This window comes from Sorghum bicolor, chromosome 7 (genome assembly GCF_000003195.3).
Source record: "Sorghum bicolor cultivar BTx623 chromosome 7, Sorghum_bicolor_NCBIv3, whole genome shotgun sequence".
Classification (NCBI taxonomy): Eukaryota; Viridiplantae; Streptophyta; class Magnoliopsida; order Poales; family Poaceae; genus Sorghum; species Sorghum bicolor.
In genome coordinates this window covers 56,010,157-56,029,061 of record NC_012876.2, presented here as the reverse complement: position 1 = coordinate 56,029,061, position 18,905 = coordinate 56,010,157, and the positions used below count along the sequence as shown (strand labels likewise).

Below are 18,905 nucleotides of genomic sequence, written 5' to 3'. Positions count from 1 at the left end.
CATTCACCAAAGTAGTATAGAGCATCATTCTATCCTAGGAGCACTTCGATGCCCAAGTGATCATGTCATCTCAGGAACCCGTCCATTTAATCTCATGGTGAGAGGAGGCTGAAACCAAGATAACCAAGCGAGAAAGAAAACGTTTCAATGGAATGGTGATCTTCACACTATGGAACCTATGGAAGGAGCGGAATAGAAGAATTTTTAACAACGCTCATGAATCAGCAATGCAAGTGGCGTCAAGAGTCAAAGAGGATATTCAACAAAGAAAGAGGGCATTAGCTGGTAGGGGTAATCAATAAAGAAAAGTTGTAATTGTTTCCCTTAAGGGGGCGTGCCCTCTCCACCTATATATAAAATTCTATTTTCTCTCTTAATTGAAAGGTAGAGCTCCTACCATTATGTTAAAAAAATCACTGACACAATCTTTACTTAAAGAAAATCACTGACACGATCAGTTTGTGACCCCTCATGTTTGGGCTTTGTTGTAGGATCTTGTTTTCCTCCTTACTTACATATAGTGATTGACAACTTTGTTGCTGGTTCAAGGAGGAAACTTTAGAGAAAATTGGCTATTTGCCATTGAAAGCCCTAGTTTGGTTTTGGATAATTGATGAAACCCTAGTACTAACCTCTATGCTAAGTATGTGTAGACTTAATGAGGTTGGTACATGCCAAGTGATGGAGCAAGAGATGATCATGGTGATGATGGTGATGACCACAAGGTGATCAAGTGCTCAACTTGGAAAAGAAGAAAGAGAAAAACAAAACCCTATGGAGATCAAGGCAAAGGTATTGCTTAGGGTTTTTGGTTTTGGTGATCAAGACACCACAGAGGGTGTGATCACATTTAGGATAGATAGCCGTACTATAAAGAGGGGAATTCTTTGGCTAAGCGGTTATCAAGTGCCACTAGGTGTCATTGTTCATGTGCATGCATTTAGAACCTAGTGAGCTAACTTAACTCCTTCAAAGAAAATAATTGTGAAAATGCTAACACACGTGCACGCTCGTTGGTACACACGTTGTGGTGTTGGCACACTTTGAAAAGGAGGTGGAGTTTCAAGGGTAGAGAGGGGATGGGTTCCTCTCTCCCTCCCGCCGAGCTTGCGAGGCGGGATTCGGCGCTTTTCGAGAAAATGAAGTGCATATTTTCTATTGCGCCGGTGGGAAATTTGGAGAAGTCGCGGGAGTGTTTCTCGACGCTGGCCACTGAGGCACCGGACGCTAAGTCTGAGCGTCCGGTGCAGACAGTGCCTAGCCCAGCTAGGGTAAGGCACCGGACGATAGGCACCGGACGCTGGCTTGAGCGTCCGGTGGTGCGCGTCCGGTGTGCGGGCGTCTTGGCGACCCTCTCTGCGCACGAGTCCGGTGAGCACCGGACGCTCAGGGTGCGTCCGGTGGCTAGCGTCCGGTGTCCCACAGGTTTGCGGAACTCTCTGCGCATGAGTCCGGTGTGCAGCTCAGCGTCCGGTGCTCTGCAGGTTACCGTTAGACTCTGACACGCGACTGACGTTGGAGCACCGGACGCTGGTGCTGAGCGTCCGGTGCCCCTTTAAGAGCGTCCGGTGACCCCGTATTTCGCCCAGTGAAAGAGCCAACGGCTCTATTTGTTTGAGGGACTATAAATACGTGTTTGGCCGGCTTGGGGCTCACGCTCTTGGCATTCTAGCATACTTGACATCCTTGTGAGCCTAAGCAAACACCTCCCACTCATCTCCTTCATAGATTAAACATTTTTGTGAGATTGGGAGTGATTCCAAGTGCATTTGCTTGAGTGATTGCATCTAGTGGCACTTGGGGATCGTTCTAGCTGTGGTTTTCTTGTTACTCTTGGTGGTTGCCGCCACCTAGACGGCTTGGAGCAGCGGAGGAGGATTGGCACGAGTTGGTGATTGTTCGTGGCCATCTCCCGGTGATTGTGAGAGGTTTGTGCCTACCTCGGCGGAGAGCCAAAGGCAACATTAGTGGATTGCTCGTGTCATTGAGCTACCTCACTTGTGGGTAGGTTCTTGTGGTGTCCTAGTGAGGACGAGGTTCGTGCTACACCTCTTAGCCACCGAACCACCAAGTGTTGGTCGACACAACGGGAACGTAGCGTGCCGGCAAGCACGTGAACCTCGGGAGAAAAATTGTGTGTCTCCATTGTGATTGTTCATTGGATTTCTCCCGGTGATTGGACTTCATATTATTGATTGGTTCATCCCCTCTACGCGGCGGTATAAAGTTCAAACCATCTCTTTTACATTCCCGCAAACTAGAGTAGCTTACTTACTTGTATAGAAACTTTAGGTAGCTTTCTAGTGTAAGTAGTGACATAGCTCTTGTGTGCCTAGTAATTATATCAACTAGATTTGTTGGATAGGTGACTTGCAAACCCCCCTTTAGAGCTAGAGCAAAAAGCTTCGCTTTGTTATTTACTAACCCCTTGCTCTAGTGAGTTTGTAGTTTTTTTTTAAATAGGCTATTCACCTCTCCTCTAGCTATATTAGGACCTTTCAGCCATTGCAAAAAAAAATAGAGCCTCAAATCAACAAATTAAGATTTAACGATTAAATTGTCATATTGCTTTAAGCTAAGATCCCCTGGACTATCAAAATTATTCCATATATCATGTGAACTTGAAATTTGAGTTTCAAATTCACGAAAAGAATATATAACAATCAAACCCATAAACGGGGCCTAAATGGTTGAAAAAGTCTACCGAGATCAACAAAGTGGGGCTTTGAGGCATTGGTTGATCAAAGGGGAAATAACTAGGGATGAAAACGGATCGGTGCGGATAATGCCTTTTCCATATCCTAATCTGCTTTTCTTTATCGGATTCGGTGCGGAGCGGATAATACACGGATGTGGATACGATTTTTTTCGGTAGTCGGAACTGGTACGGATATGGAGCGGAAACGGTTCGGAGACGGATTTTAATAGTCGAGTAACATGTGCATACATAGAGAATTATATGCTTGTCAATAATTTATTTAGTACAGAACAAGAATGGGCAATAGATAATAATCTTGCATTGCATTCCATGTTATTGCTCTCACACTAACAATTAACACTTAACATGATATCTTCACCAAAAAATAATAAGTTATTAGCCAATAAATAATAGCATCTAGCAAATTTCTTATTTTAAAAATTAGAACATTAAATAACCACATCATAAAATAAAAGTCCTCACCTAATAAACTTGTTAAAATCCTAAATTCTTTAGTCTTGGAAGAGAAACCTTCGGATATCCTATTTTAAACATCGGATAATCCGTATAAAATTTGCGGTAATCTATATCTGCCGGATTTTATCTATTCCATATCCTACCCCGTATCCGCAGATAATCGGATTTGGATTATCCGTATCTACACGGATGTTAAAAGTTCTTCTCCATTATCCACACCACCATTTTCACCCCTAGAAATAACTGATGGCTTGTAGTGTTATTGCCTTATTGGTAACATTATATATATCGAAAACCACAAATTTTTTAGCTATAGTAGCCAATTTGATGTTGCGTGCTTGTGCTGAACCCATCATCTAGGAAGAGCTTTTGTGAAGCATACTCTCCGATCACACACATGAACAGTGTTTGTCTAAAAAGACTAAACAATCGACCAATGTAGCCAATTATATCAGGCAAAATGACCATTTAATCAGGTTAAACGGCAGTTCAAACAACTATGTAAACAGAGACGGTAGATCCATAAACTATAAACTGTCATCACATAAACAGGTTTGAAACAAAATAATTTTAACTGCCAATCTCTATTCGTAGTTTAGATACTTTGAATAATACCACTGTCTACCTTTTACTGAACATAGTAATATATGCCTTAGGTAAATCTGGTAATCACTAAATCGCAAAGATTAAAAATCAATCTCATCCACTGTCTTCTGCTCGTATATAGAGCACAAAACTAAAACAATATTGGCTGTGGAAACCTCAGCAACATAAGTATTTCATTATTTTTTCGGCCATGGGGGAAAACACAACCGTACATGAGCAGCTAGCTAGCTTGAAGTGACAATCTGATGTATTGTACTCCCTCCATTCCAGTTTACAGGCTGTTTTGGCTTTTCTAGATACATAACTTTTATTATGTATCTAGACATATCTTATATCTAGGTGCATAGCAAAAGCTATGTATCTAGAAAAGCCAAAAAACGACCTATAATTAGGAACAGAGTGAGTAGATAGCATTCTTGCATTCCTTATGTTTGATCTCTTGGTAAATATACGATACATGGCTATGGAAGGTTTCTATACAGATGAACTTCATCTTATTCCTACAAGTTTGGCAAAGGGAGGCAGCAAGCTTGAGGCAGCAACTGCATAACTTGCGGTAAAATCATCAGCACACCATGGTCCAACCTGCAGCAAATAAATCATGCTTGTCATGAATAAACACACTCTCTTGGATATACCTTAAGAACACGATCAATTCAAGATATATTTCTCATGCATAGATGTAGACCACTTGCAAGGTTCGACTAACCAATGGGAGTTAATATGTTACTTAGGAAGAAGCATGCATACAGTATATCATTAACGTTATCTATAGTTCATTACTTCAATATGAACTTTAGAGCATGATGCTGCAACTATTCTGATAGTATGCTTGAATCGTTGGTAGCATCATATATCAGAGGCTCAACATCATCACAAGTTCAATGTCACTGATTTTCTTTAGTGCATATCATATCAGATAGGACTCCATTTTATCACTCCTTTATGCATTGTGTATATGAGCTAGGTTCATGTACTCATAGTTAGCAAGAGCTCCAATACATGTGGAGATCTTACAAATTGCCATCACATTATTATGAGAACCAAATCTATATATGGATACCATTTGATAGTACATTGTTTGAACATTGCATAGCTTGTTTAGTTAAGACTTAGTAATGTACTCCAGTAATTCATCAGGCTATCATACAGAGCAAATGCTGATGCTCGGGAATTTTGAAACTTAAGTGACAAAATGGCTTCAGAGAAGAGCACTGCAAAATGTACAAATAGTCAAATTGATGTTTTACTTTTACTTAAAACCTTCCTACAAATGACAGTTTAGTTTCTCTGTTAGACATTCCCTAGCTGATAGTGCAAATAAGTTTTAAGGTGAATAGGCCAAAGAAGAGATCATAAACTATGGCCTTGTTTACTTCCTCCTCAAAACCCAATTTTTTTAAGATTTCCCGTCACATCGAATCTTTAGACGCATGCATGGAGTATTAGATATAGACGAAATTAAAAACTAATTACACAGTTTGTCTGTAATTTGCGAGATGAATCTTTTGAGCCTAGATAGTCCATGATTGGACAATATTTATCAAATACAAACAAAAATGCTATAGTGTTCCAAAAAAATTTCGTTGAGGAACTAAACACGGCCTATGTGTCTAATCACTATGGAAGTTCTGATAATTATGGGCAACATTTATTTTCACAGCTTGTCATGAATTCTTACAAGTTTATCGCAAGTTATGCAGTTGCCGCCTCTAGCTTGCTGCCCCCAAATGCAAAACCTACAAAAATAACACATCAATATCAGTTCCGTGAAGTATCAACAGTTGCTCATAAGAAATAATTACTGCTTGCTACGTTATCACTGGCAAAGTGTTCATCTTTAGCGGCACCTTTTATAAAATTTATGTAGGGATCTTCAACAAATACAGATTGCATGCATCTGGAAGCAAGAAGATGAAAGATATACATATATTCATCAAGCTAGAATAACAGATCAAGCACACTGCAATCAGGACAGAACAAGATCTATACTGACTCTTGTATTTTATGTTCCAAAAGGATTAAAACATTGAAATCAAACAGAAAAGAAAAGCTGATAAAAAACTAAGAGGCTTTTATCCATTCAGTCCCTTGCTGTGACATGGGATCTATGAGATCATCAACACAACTACACATGCTTCAACAAAGAAAGCTGAAAGATTCACAGGTGAAGGTGTATATATGCTCATACATATACATAACAAAATGAGAAAAAAAGGTTCAAGATGAAACTTATGTTAAACAAGTTCAGTTAGTTACCTGGATATCTAGATCAGATCTTTAATTCCACACCATAGCACTGAGATCACTTTTTCACAGCATAGTCCGACCCATTATAACTTCTAACCCTAGAAGAAGGCGGACTAGGAAAACAGAGTTGTGCTGGTGCAAAGAGGGGTGGGAGGCCAAGTGTACTTTTATAGCCAGAAGGGGCAGAGACAAGGCCACAAGAAGAGTTAGTACAGCAGTATTTGTGGGGAGTGGGGGGTAGGGGAGGGGGACAAACAAGTCAGCAAAATAATTAGGCCGTGATTGTAAATTGGGTTAGTGGTAATCTGGCAACCAATGTCACTTCACATTTACAGACAAGAAAGATTCCAACTTGCGTGGAGCGGCTAAACATTGATTGGATGCCTCCCTGTAAGTAAAATGAGTATATTATTTTAATTACCACTAGCCTTGGTTGCCAAAAAAAAAGAAAAAAAAACTGAGATTGCCTTTCAAAATCATCAAAATCAAGAACTGACAGCCAGGTGGACACCTCTCATGTGTCATCTACCATGAGAGCATATAATAAAAAAAATCCAGTGCCACTGAATACCTTCTCAGTTTTTGGTCCTGATTGCTGTGTATGGTATAATGCAGTTGTCTAAACACATCCAGCTGCCACTCATAGTTAATTGGTAATAACAGTTTGAACATGGTTAACAGGTAATAACAATTTCATCTATGTCAGACAGGCAGCTTTGCCGAAGCTGCGTGCAAGGGGCACCAGGCCACGAATGTTTTTGCCTCTTGGATTCTGCCTATCCAGCAGCCCTTCAACTAGGCTCACCATCCTATGCCGTGGCTTCAAACATGAGTGTCTGGATCTTGATCCATTGATCAGCTTCATTAGAGAAGGAAAACAGTCATTAGAGTTTTAAGCTGCAATTTGACTGCCAAGCCCAACAACTCAGATGAAAATTACTCATGGCACCTGTAACAGAAGATTGACAATTATTGAGTAGTCTTGTTCCTTCATGGTGCATTGCATTGGGTCTTCAATGCCACTATTAAGAGCAGGATTGGAACGGTTGAATGAGTGTTGAGTTTTTATTATTTTCTAGAATATCAGTTCAAAGCATGAAAATGCAAGGATGATGCTAGAGGTTGCAACATCAAACCCCATGTGAGAATAATGTTAGAGGTTGCAAGATCCAATCCCAATAGAGCACAGATAAAAAAAAAACTACAAGGATTCCTGGAAACAATGGCTGTGTAACTGAAACTATGGTTTTCACTGTAGGAGGAAATTCCTTAGTTATTGAAATACCACCTGTTAGCATGGGATAATCGAAATGCAGATATGGACCAATATGCCAAAAACATCATAGGTCAAATATGACTATGACTAAAATCAAGGTAGCACCTATGGTAGAGCCTGGTCCCTGGTGCATGGTGGACAAGTTCCCAATCAGCATACCTCCATAGTGTACTCAGATCTTCAGTTCTTTCGTTGTATTGGCGATTGACAAAAGACTTGCCCGGTTTTTATTGAAAGGAGCATTCAAAAGGTTTGGAGAGACAGCATGCGAGACCATTGAAGCCTGGTAGTTGTTGTCCGAGCTGCAGTCATTTTACCTTGGTAGATGTTTGGTTCTTAGTCATGGTAGATGTACTTACCTGGGTGAGTAGTTGTGATAGTTATTTAGTCGGTTTAGCTAGAGTGTGAGTTGTTTAGTGGTTTGATCTTTTCTTTTCTAGTTGGCTCATTGTTTGTTTTTCTGAGCGGCTAGATGGCTAGTGGTGTTGAGTTTGTCCATGGAGTTCTTTCGTTGTTTTAGTTATTGTGTTGGGGGAGATGTTATTGGGTTTTGGGGCCTGGTTTCTCTAAAAAAACTGGACCAATACTTGTTTCTTTTTCTTTTAATAATAAAACTTGTGGCAAATCTTTAGCTGTCCTTTTGAAAAAAAAGACAAATCATAATCATGCCTCAGTGTCTGCATATTCACTACACCAAACTAGTTCTGTCGTTGTAAGATCTCCATAACTCCATTCAATCAGATTCCAGTTTCCCGTTCAACAAATTTGTGAAGTTCCTTCTATTAGCGATCTATATGTTCCTTTTTCATCATTAAGATATTTTCAACATGGGTGTATTATCACCAAAGAAAATTACAGGATTACACTCCCACCAGCACTGCTATGAGCTTAAAGAAAATGGTAAGAAAAAATATAAATATGATGGTCTAATCTCAATCACCTTTACTACTATTATTATTCCATTTAGGAAAAGGAAAAGGAATGGAGACATCAATGACACCAGTGTGTAAGTATCACCTCAAAGTAATAGCTCCTAGCTTCAAAACTATTGAGTTCTATTTGCTTTCCGTATATGTAGATAATCAGATCTTTGACCCCGTTATTCGCCTAATATTAAAGCATATGTTAATCTACCTGACAGCAACTTGTTAGGATAATGAGCTGTCACAACTCACAAACATAGAATCAAAGGCACGCAAACAAAGTGAACCAGCAAACACTTCGTAAGGATTTATCATTTCCCACCATCAGAAAGTTGAATCATTTGTAGTTCTGTTTACCATGACGTTGTGGCTTAATCTATGCATGAATCAATGGCCAGTGTTCTGAGGACTGCTTCTCTTTAACAAGTAAACAACAAAAGTTGTCGGCAGAAAGGCACATATACATACCAGTATATTACTGATAATCAGTTGAGCAACTGAGATGGCAACACCAACAAGCTATTATAATTTTCTGCAGCCGCGTCACAAGCCTGATTCAAATGATATGCAAGGCTGCGTTAGTATAGGGCCAACTCAAATTGCATGAATTTTTAATGGTGCATTATTGGTGATGTGAGAGAGTGTTTGGTGCTCCCAAGACATTCTCTATCCTCACCTTAATTTAAGCAAAGGAGGGGAGCTTTTTGACAATATGATAAATCAAAGCTCTTAACTTTAGGGCAGTACAGACAGACTGAGTACTAGCAAGTGGTTGATTGATGACTACACATGGTTGAAAGCTTCTCCTGATTTGGAAAATGAGATGGGCTTGCTAAGCACTTCAGAATTTTCAGAACTATCACCTTTATTTCTATTACATATACCACCTAACTGGCTAAGCTAGTAAGATACACATTTCAGTATTCATTTTGTAGCAGGTTTTCCGGATGAATCAACGGAACTAACCTGATTTTGTTTTGCAAGTTGAATCATTGGGAAGTGGGAACTCAGCCGCCCCTCCATTTCTTCCTGGTATGATTGGTGATGTTGTATAATATCTCCAGTGGAGCTGTGGAGGTAACTCGATCGGGGAGCTTGCTATAGTAGGCAACAACTCATGCACCAACAATATTGTCCTTGTATCCGTGATCAACTGGTGATCTGCACCTAAACAACTCAATATTGTCCTTGTATCCGTGATCAACTGGTGATCTGCACCTAAACAACTATTTCCCATCGTCCCTATGACCCTGTGCCATCATCATTCAACCTGCAAAAAGGGGTAAAGCTACGGGAGCATCTTGCCATCTTGGTGCATTTTCGTGCGCCCTTTCTTGTCGGCAACGCATTTCACGAGATGGGCAGAAAGTAAGCACCCCAGATCAAGTGGCATCAAAAGGGCTTCAATAAAAAAAGTGGGCATCAAAAGTAAACACTGAACAGAGGGTGGTTTTTTCCTAGAAAACAGAGGGTGGCTACGAATACGAACCCTTGCATTGATCCGTCGGTACACAGACCACGCGTCTGCCAGTGTCATCTCCACGGCTGCATGGCAGCCTGCCGGCAGCGGCAGAGCACAGAGGCATGCCACCAGGTGCAGCTCGCGGATCAGCACGCACCTTGCGGCGGCCAGCGGCTGACCCGTCGCCCTTGTCGACCGGTCCAACACATCAGTTGTCCTAGGGAGCGTTTCGTCGAACAGGTGATGTGCGCGGTGGTCGACGATTCTTGGTCAAAGCTCAGCTAACAGCCGAGGGGGGAAATTCTCTGAATGGGTTGGGGTTTACGCGCCTCCATCTCCATGTAACGAACTCCAAAGGCTGTTCTGCCCGCCTCTATCTATCTTGATTGGCCTTTATCTAAAAAAAATCTATCTTGATTGGCGGCGGCGGCGCCACTGGCCACCGCCACCGTCGGCGTCGCAACAAAGGAGCGGTTTGTTTTGTTGGCGGAAAAAGTCAACTTCACGTCTTTAACTTCCGTGAAAGTCTTTTCATTCGCTATAAAATCAGGTAAAATACATCCTTAATTTTTAAAACCGCACATATTACATTTTTATCTAGTTTTGAAAGCGATTTTATCTTTTTTATATGAAAATCAAAAAATAGAAAATTTAATTTTGCTAAACTTTAGATGAGTAAATCTAGACAGTAAATATACAACACAGTATGTTTTAGTATAAAGTTTTGCTACAGACTTAGATCTATGCTTTTCTATAATTAATTAGAATAATTATAGCTACAACTTCTATGATCCAATTGTGATGAAATTTATATGGTGGGCTAATTATTCTATTCTTAAGTTGTAGTAAAAATTTAATACTCATTGGATTGTTTATTACTTAGTTATAGATTTATTTAGGTTTATGCTTGTTAAATACTAATAAATTTATAACTAAGTTATACATGAATATACCACAATTTAAACATACAATAATTGCGAAAGGGTCTCTAGCCTAGTGGTTAGAGCCCCTGAGTAGCACCAGCAGACCTGAGTTCGACTTTCCGTGAGAGCGAATTTAAACAGATCTGTATTATCAAAAAATAAAAAAAGGCTAGAGTTTCCCTTGTTGACTTCGGTCAAAAAAACATACAATAATTAGCCCGATATAAAAAATTCAGTACAATTGGATCATAGAAACTGTAGTTAAATTATTCTAATTAATTATAGAAAAATATAGATCTAAAGTTATAATAAAAATTTAGTATTAAAACATGTTATATTATATATTTACTATGTAAATCTACTTATCTCAAGTCCAGTGAAATTAGATTTACTGTTTTATGAATTTTATATAATTTACTATGATTTTTCAAAATTTCAGCTGAAATAAATAAAAAGAAGAAAGATAAAACTGCCTTCAAAACTGCTCATATCATCTCAAGAACATAATATATATGGTTTTAAAAGTTGAAGGATGTATTTTAATTGGTTTTGAAGTTTAAGGATAAAAAAAAGACTTTTACGGAAGGAAGTTGAGGACCTAAAGTGAATTTTTACCTTTTGTTGATCCGTTGAGAATTTTCCGTTAGCCGTGGCCCATGGGCCATTTTAGTTTCAGCCTTTGAAACTGGCCACCAAGATTTGTGGTTTAGGCCCTGTCGTTTGGTCCTAACGGCCCACCGGTTTATCTGGTCTAGGATCAGTAAGCGGAAAAGTCCACCTGACCATTGCTTTCAATAGAAAAGCGGACTTTTTGACTCTCTAAAATTTTTAAACCATCTGATTTACCTCTTGAGCGGTTTCTGTTAGCATTGTATGATTTGTAGCGTGTCAATATGGTACAGCTCACAACCGCTTCATGAGGCTGTTTTTTTATCAAACACTTATTTACAAAGCTTCATGGGTGAAGCTGTTTTTCTCCTCCTCTCACAGAGACTCAGCTTCATCTATAAAGTCACTCATGAAACTATTTTCTAAAAAAACAGCTTTATTAGTAAAATTGAGCTGTGCCAAACAAGCCCTTACATGAAACGGTACACATCAGCTACAAGAGAGATGAATCGGACTAGGCTGACACAAACATCGATTATAATTTATCCAAGAATTATAGACATAATTTTTAAAAGTAATCAAATATTTTCTAAAAAAATATGCAATTAAAAATTCATAAATACAAACCAACATAAGAAAATTTGTTCTACCCCCAAAAAATTATGAACACGGTTCTAGAGTTTTTTTCCTCCTAAAAGCATGCCCTATGTTTTTTTAAGCTACACACTATAATATGAAGTACGATTTTAGAAAAGGCTCCAAGAGAGTAGGTAAAATTATATTTTAAACTATAAATTTTAGCTATTGTGTAAAATAAAAAATTTATTCAAAGCATACAATTCCACAACAGCCTTTGTACATATAGTCAGTGCGGGCAGCGTGCTATTTATGGCAAGCGAAAATTAAAGAGCATCTCTAAGAGATCCTCATATTTTGTTCCTCAAAATATGGTGTTTGCCAACTCCTAAATTAGTATGAGAAGAAAAAAAAGTCATCTCTAAGAGTTTCTTATATTTCTATCCTAATTTTTTCATGGCATTTTTCCTCTATGACCCGGTCTTATCAGGAAATTGAATTTGTTTCTGTATCTCTCTTGTATTTTTCTCACCTGCAATCCTATCTTTATTCCTGCTTACTAGATGGGCCGAGAAACTCTAGATGCACGCTCGAGAAAAAAAATTGCGAGGTTAGGAAAGATGGGGAGGGAAGATGACAAATTGGAGAGAGCTTTTTCTTATTTTACCAAAAAAATTAAGAATGGAAAAGACGGATGAAAATTTGTTGGAGATGATTTTAGGGATAACAAACATACTATTTTAGCAAACCAGATAACACACTTGTTGAACTTTAATTTTTGCTTTTAAAATCTAAAAATAACCTAAATAATAAGCTGCTTTTACGAAAGTGTCAAACAACAGTTTTCACATTTTTCATGCTTAGATTACATCAGCAAAAGCTTAGAAAAAATTGATTCATCAATTTTGGACTCTACAGGAATTAACTAGATATATTGCAATTTTGCATTATTTTTCAATACAAAAGAAATTCAAAAGGTAAAATCCAGTCAATTCTTTTGACACTCAACCGACCGTTATTCTCTCACACAGGTATGAGGGCCCAGTCAAAGGCTAAGCCACGTCTTTGACCGCGGCAGCCGAGAGCCGAGCGGCGAGTTGGCGACCCTCGCCGGCGGCGGCTTGGCTGCGGCAGGGCCCTGCCCCAGAGCTCCGCCTCAAGCTCCCCCACTAGGTGAGGGGGCTCTCGGACGGGTTCCGGCAGTACTGCGCTGGTGAAGGGGCTGACCCAAGAGGCGGTGCGCAGTGCTCAACATGCCTGGCTGTAATGTTGTTGATTGTGTTTCTGTAGGCACAATTATTATAAGTTTTTCTGCTGCCGTACCACCATTCGCTTGATTTCTATCTTGATCTATTTTTATTTGTTTGGCATGAGGCATGACCTACAGGTTGATGATAATGTTTGGCTTGATTTGGCTTATACTCTAGCATACTATGTGTTTGTGATATTGTCTAGGCAAAGGTTAGATAGCTCCTAATGCATTTTGACATCTTGTCCATCCAGTTTGGTCCCTTTAATATTTTTTTTTGAAAAGCCATCCGGCAAGCTTTATTAATCTGAAAACATTGTTACATCGTTTGATAAAAAGAGGAATAATACAATTAGGGGGTTCGTCGACCCAAATACATGAAACTTTTGACATAAACCCTTGCCGAGCTAGCTCATGGGCAACTTGGTTGGATTCTCTATCACAATGCTCAGTAGAAATTTTTGTAAATTCCCTCAACAAATTATCACATTCATCCAAAATTGGAGCTGAAGCCATCGCCGAAAAATTACCATCCTGTATAGATTGGACAACTTCCAAACAGTCAGATTGTACTATGATTGTGCTGCAGCCTAACTGTTGTGCTAATCTTAGACCCTCTCTCAAAGCATATGTCTCAGCCATTTGAGCATCTAGTACTAGAGGAGAATACTTGTTTGCCGCTGCTATGATCGATAATGCAGCATGTCCCTTGTGCCAGACAAGCAGTGAAGATATTAAGCATATGATGTTTACATGTGGCCGAGCAAAGTCTATTTGGAATTTCCTAGGAATAGGGAGCCAAATTGATCCCTTTAATATTATGTTACACTTTTCCTGCTGGAGGTTCTCACTGAGGTACACAACAGGTAATTTTAATTTACAATGGACATTCCATGATTTTGGAGTTAGTTAGCTTGATAGAACAATACATTTTCATATACCAGATACAAAGGAATTGAACACAGAGGCCATGGTGCTGAGCAAAGGGAGGGGCTGTTCTTGTTTATGGTGCACTGCTGAGGTTTGAGGGATGGATTAGTAGGTTCTTCTTTTCATTGCTTTCTAGCACTGGTTTAATTAGAGAGCCTTGTTGTATTTGTTTATTTCCTTTTACATGTGCTTTCCAATGTCTGGTGGAATCATGACGTCAGGGAGTTGCTTATGTTTCTTGTCCCTTGCAGATTTTCCTCATTTTGATCCTAAGCTTTCGTAGGGATCATGGGGCCTCAGGTCCTGCAACGGTCAGTGACTCAGTGCCTTATTATGTTCTTTGGTTTGCTATATTAGTAGCTAACTGTTAGAATAGTGGTCTATTTTTGTTCCTATCTACATAGATGCATTATTATTGTGTCATGCACAAATGTTCCAGTAGTTTCATACTCTTTTTAGCAAATAGAAAATGTTTATGAATCAGTAGTTTCCTATTACTTTATACAACTTGGGCACGCCTGGGCTGACCTCTCCTTTCTCATTTTAATGTTTGTTTCTATAATTCTCTCTTTTTTTCTCTTTTGACTTTTGGTTCTTTTGCTTTTTTCTGTTATGTTGTAAGTTGTATTCTTGGCTGTAGGATTTCTCTTTCTTATTGACGAAAAGAAAAGGAGGAATCACATTGTTCGTTCTTTGGCATCTCTTCAGAATGGATTTCGTTGGTAAGTTCTTTGTCCCTCTGTCATTTGCTCTCTTTCCAATTTTATTTGGCTCACTGCAATGGATTATTAAACATGGTAGCACATTCATATCCTAAAGAAAGTCTTTTATGTCAAAATTAATATACATGTACAATACCTGCATCATCATCCCAATGTTGAAATGTTCATTTCCTGCTTCTTACAAGGATGTTTTAAGACATTCTAATTGCAGTTTTCCTTGTGTTCCTTAATGGTCACTTCATGAGGCATGTGCTATGCTGTTTCTACTCATGCATATATCAATATTTTTTTTTTGGTAATAAAGATCTATAATGTTCAGTGGCAGTGTCAAAGGTATTGATTCATTTGTAAAAGAATTATCAGTTGCCATCTTTTTTGTTGCATTTTTGCTCACAGAAGTCAAATAGGACGAAAAAGTAAAAAAAACAGCAGGCAAATAAAGAAGGAATTGTATATGGTAGTATGGAACTATTTCCATTTCAGATATGAAATGGGTTCAATCCAGTATGTGCACATGAATAGTATATGCGTAGAGGCCAGTTACTAACGATCTTATCTGTTTATTATTCACCTGAGTTATTGTTGCTTCTTCAATTTCCAGAGCGTGTGCTTGAGAATGCTTTGTTGTCGACAAATACAAAGTTTGTCAGTGTTTTGGTGCTTGCAGTTACAGGCTTTCGAAGAAGTTCAGGAGCAGCCTCTTCATTGTTTCTTGCAATGGTTCTTTCTCTACTGTATGTAGCAAGTTCAAGGTGAAAGCTATCAATAAAAATAAGGTTTATAAAGTTTGGATCATGTTTACTTGCCTTTGGTGTATAGGTATTCAGTTTCTGGTCCTTGTATTCTTGCTCAGGTAGTCAGGTAGCTGAATGATTTAGACTTTTGGAATGATCTGGTGCTTTATTCATGTGCTCCAATGACCATGCTAAGAAAAATGCCTTCATGATTTTCTGCCATGCGAAAACTATTTATCTAAAGTAAATGATATTTCATCTATTGTTTATTGAATTGCATTTGCATATGGCTACTATGATGTTGATAGAACAAATTTTCAAACTACATTGCAATCTTTCCTTGCTGTAGGTTCCCTTTTTCAGAAAGAGGTTGATAGTTGATGCTTTTTTAGAAAGGTGTGTGCCGGATTGATGTACCTGATCATATTGCCAGTGGAGATATTTTGAGTGTCTGGCCCCTTAAGATTCAATCAGAATGGTCAGTCTAACATAGTGCCTGAGATTGTGCTGCAAATTTTCTTTATGCCTTGCACCAATGCTAACATAAGCATGGTCCTTTCTACTATGTGAAGAAACTGTGGAAAGAAGCCATGCAAAACTTGGAATAATAAAGCCTGCTGCCTCCTCACGCTTCTACGTCATGCCTCCCTCCCATGCCACACAACTCCCACCGCTCGCCGCGCCACCGGTGAAGCCTGCTGCCGGGGAAGGGAAGAAACTCAGTTGCTCGCCGCGCTGTGAGCGCCGCTGGTGAAGCCCACTGCTGCACCACCGGTGAAGCCCACCACTGGGGAAGGGAAGAGAGGCGGTTGCTCGCCCCATCCACCGCCTCCCTGCCCAACCCTGCTCTGAGACGCCAGCGGTACAGTGCTGCTACGGTGTCAGAGGCAGCACCTGTTATCGGTGCTCTGGGCAACCCAAGCATTCCTATCATGGCTACCAGTGACGGATGGGAGCAACCTGTTCGTGCGTGCTTTGCTAGGTGATTATCAACTTATTCCGTTTTAACCCAAGGTCTGAAGTTCCCTACCATCATGCCCTCATGCCTTGCACATGTTTGCTTTTTTGCTCAAGTGTTTCAGTGTTCTTGTGTCCCGGTTCACTAAGATCAGGATCCAGAGAAAGATTAATGTTCACTCAAGTGATATTCACATGGGTAGCACTGGTCAGATTCTTTGGTGAATCTGGAGTTGCCGTGTTGCGCTTGCAGAAACTTTAACCTGCCCCCAATTCATGAGGCCTCCTTCGTAAATCCTTTTACTGTAGAAGCAAGGGCAAGTTCAGCGCTTGTCACCCGGAAGGAGCTGTAAATATCCCCTACATGTACAGGACCGGCTCAGGTAATGCCTGCCAGAAGCATTCTTCTCACCATTGCTTGTTTTGTTCTGTCTTGTCCGAGCTACTGCTGTTGAACCTGTGATTGGTAAGTATCGCCATGAGCTGCCTGTGTCATTATCAAAGCTATGCATAAGCAGGGCAGGGGAACATTAATAATCTTTCTTATTAATTTGATAGTATGTTAGTATCACTAACCTGTACCGACCCAAAATTGCAACATCGTATCACTGGGGTCACATAGGTAACTGACTTCTAATTTTACTTCTTTTCGACGTATCAACATCGAATCAGGCTCGCTCAACTAACCAAATTAGCCCCAACTATAAGCTACAACAGAATGATGTGAAGATCATACTCAAACACATCACTTTTGGATTATTACTATAAGCTTACAAACTTAATTTATCATGGTCTTTTTTTTTGTTCCCTGTGCCTGATAGTGATAGCTGTTGTGGTGATATGATATTCTTTTACAGGAGAATGCATCATCCATGTTTGGTATCATGGGCCTGCTGTACAAGCTTGAAGTATCAGATTTGTCACTGCGTTATAAGCCTGCTGGTGCCTGCTGCTTTATCAGAGCAGGAGGATGATCCACATGCTCACTGTATTTTAGGAGGGATTTAGCACTATAACTGTAGATTTGGTGGAGTACCACGTAGCCTGACTCAGGTTGGTATACTGTCCATTAAAGATGATGTCTTCACTATGCTTTCAGGAATAAAATCGACGCTTAGAGATTGGTAACTTTTTCTGTATTTGATGTTTTCACACTGCAACTATTGTGCATGAAGAAGACAGTGGCTAAATTCATTGATAAGCAAGGTCCGGGAAGAGGTTTATGCTATTTTTGCCTAGCTATCAGCACTACCTATTAAATCACTTGATTCTGAAATAGGACTAGTAGCTTGTCAGTTTGAGTCTCCATTTGCAGGTGACATTAGCAGCAAATGTATTTGGTTTTCATCAGTTTAGTAGCAGGCAACCTGTCACCACCAGCGTATGTAGAATAGGAGCAGGGAGGTTTCAGTCATCAGCAGCTTGGCTGCATCATCGTTCAGATCTTTAGTTAGGTCAGCTGTAGCTCGTCGTTTGATTTGCATGTGAAATGTTACTTTTGTGCTACAGAGAGCATTCATTTGTTTGTTTATCATCCAGCGACAGAATGTAAAGCTACTGTGTGTGTGTGTGTTGTGTGTCAACGGGTTTACCAGTGCATGATTAACCAAAATTCAGATCATCCATCTAAACTTATAGTAGCTATGTACAGCTCTAATCTTTTAGGGATATAGTGTCTATTGTTTAGGTGGTTAAAGCTTCGAAACAAGTTCTAGGCACATTGATCTATCTGGATTTGGTCATTTGTTGTCCTTGCCGATATTCAATTAGATTATATGAACATTCCTTCACCTCTCATGGCTTGTAGTTTGTAGCGATGGTTCTGTAAAATTGCAGACAGCTCAATTGTTGCATTTGGTGTATGCTTCCTCAGTTTGCGGAATACAACGAATATATTTTCTTCTTTATAAAAAGAATACTACAAAGTAATATCGAAGTAGCTAGGAGAACTATCAAATATTTCTCATGTGGCTCATGCCTGAATGTGTACTAAGATGGTGGATATCTTGGCACTTTGTGACGTCTGTCTAACCATGATGTTCTATATTTTGTAATAAAATGATTTCTTCTCTTTGCAGTCATTTTCTTATCTGCCGAAGGAGCTGGTGGTGAGCTGGTGGTGATCTGGTGGCAGTCATTTTCTTCTCTGCCTAACCATGATGTTGTAATAACCATCACCCACTAGCAGTGACAATCTGGTGGTAAAATAAAACTAATCACTGTACCAAAATATAAAATCAGCCAAAATAGGAGATGAAGTCCAATTGCTACCAATTAGAACTCTACCAGTTTGGCTTGTAAGTGATCTGCATAGAAGAGGGTACAATGAACAGTTGGATCTTGAGGTCACTACAGATGCCTTCCACTCTAGGACTTACAAGAACCACGAATCTAATGCAATTATAAACTGCTCACTGGAGTCTACAACTCTCTGAATAAAAAGAAGCTAACATTAATGAGTGCAGGAACTGGCCAAATACCTTCGTAGCAATGCTTGGCTACTTGCGAATTTT

General features: G+C 39.5%; 2 long non-coding RNA genes across 24 annotated transcripts; one reads left to right on the top strand and one right to left on the bottom strand.

Annotated features, from left to right (window-relative positions):
* LOC110436793 lies at positions 3,860 to 10,182 on the bottom strand. Of its 4 annotated transcripts, none has more exons than XR_002454639.1 (7): positions 9,720 to 10,182; positions 9,197 to 9,631; positions 8,699 to 8,781; positions 6,981 to 7,053; positions 6,041 to 6,890; positions 5,463 to 5,520; positions 3,860 to 4,366 (listed from the first exon to the last, which is right to left on the bottom strand). It is a non-coding gene; the product is annotated as an uncharacterized LOC110436793 (long non-coding RNA). The 4 variants fall into 4 exon arrangements; XR_002454638.1 differs by having other exon boundaries at positions 6,041 to 6,419; positions 6,603 to 6,890; positions 9,197 to 10,178; XR_002454637.1 differs by having other exon boundaries at positions 9,197 to 10,181.
* LOC110436735 lies at positions 12,826 to 18,856 on the top strand. 20 transcript variants are annotated; one of them, XR_002454552.1, is made up of 10 exons: positions 12,826 to 13,915; positions 13,994 to 14,087; positions 14,231 to 14,290; positions 14,620 to 14,701; positions 15,369 to 15,435; positions 15,785 to 15,913; positions 16,008 to 16,417; positions 16,510 to 16,775; positions 17,250 to 17,445; positions 18,471 to 18,856. It is a non-coding gene; the product is annotated as an uncharacterized LOC110436735 (long non-coding RNA). The 20 variants fall into 20 exon arrangements; XR_002454540.1 differs by having other exon boundaries at positions 15,369 to 15,453; XR_002454546.1 differs by having other exon boundaries at positions 15,369 to 15,453; positions 15,555 to 15,913.